The sequence below is a fragment of the Myotis brandtii genome, unplaced genomic scaffold (assembly GCF_000412655.1).
Source record: "Myotis brandtii unplaced genomic scaffold, ASM41265v1 scaffold22033, whole genome shotgun sequence".
NCBI lineage: Eukaryota > Metazoa > Chordata > Mammalia > Chiroptera > Vespertilionidae > Myotis > Myotis brandtii.
The window spans coordinates 34,931-35,992 of NW_005358260.1; positions in this window are offsets into that span (position 1 = coordinate 34,931).

A 1,062-nucleotide genomic window follows, 5' to 3' on the forward strand; every position below is an offset into this window, starting at 1 on the left:
AGATGAGCACGGAGGGGACCACACTGATGTTTGCACTGCATCCTAAGGCTACAAGCAGAGAGGTGACCCTTTATATTCTCCCGTCACAGAGATCCCTCTGGCTGTTGAACAGAGGCAGCTGGTCTGGGGGCAGAGGAGGGCGGGGGTGACACATCCTTGAGGGGGACCCGACTTTCATCCACAAGCAAGGGGGCGGGGTCAACACTTGGGAAGAGCAGAACAGGAGAGGTGAAGGCAGCAACTGCATCTCTCAAGCTTCGCATAGAAACACGGGGGTGGGGGGCTATAATTAGCCCAGGTGGGGCCCCTAAAGTCTGGAGATCTCCCCAGCAACAGCCATGCTCTGCTCTCCAGGTCCTTTAATCACCTCTCTGGGCTCTGGCCCTGCTTTGGGGAAACCAAAGAATGTGGCACAGAGGGGACCATTAGGCAGGAATGACAAACAGCTGGGGATGCAGGGGGTGGGGGACTTCAGGAAGTGGAAGCTCAATAATGGAGGGGAAGGAGGATGGGTCTCTGGGGGTTGGGAGGTCCTGGCAGACACTAGTGGGCAGAGGGGTTGGGCTGTGGTGTGGAGGGTCAGTACCCCCAAACCCTGGCTGTTTGCACCCGCCTTTTGGCATTTATTCCTATTTTCCATCTCCGGATAAGCTAAGGATGGCTTCTATTATTGGTCCTTTGAGAGAAAAGAAATGCAAGGTGCTTTTTTTGGTGGGGGGAGGGGTGTCTAGAGGAATCTGGGGTCAGGCAATGAGGCATTCACCTTGACTGCCAAATTTAAGGGGCCACCAAAAAAATGTAGGGATCAAGATAAGTCACATGTCATGAAATATTTTTAAAAATCAAAATTAATGTAAAACTTTCCTGATGAATAACATATCAACATTTGAAACAAAGACAGGGTATGATACAGCGATTTCACAGCCCTGCCTCACGCCGTGGGGCCTGGAATACGCCACTTACAGAAACCACACATGTTCACTAAACCCAACCTTTTAGACTGTTTTCCATGTACAAAACAACCGATACCAACTAAAGGAGTAAAAATAAGGTTTATTTAAA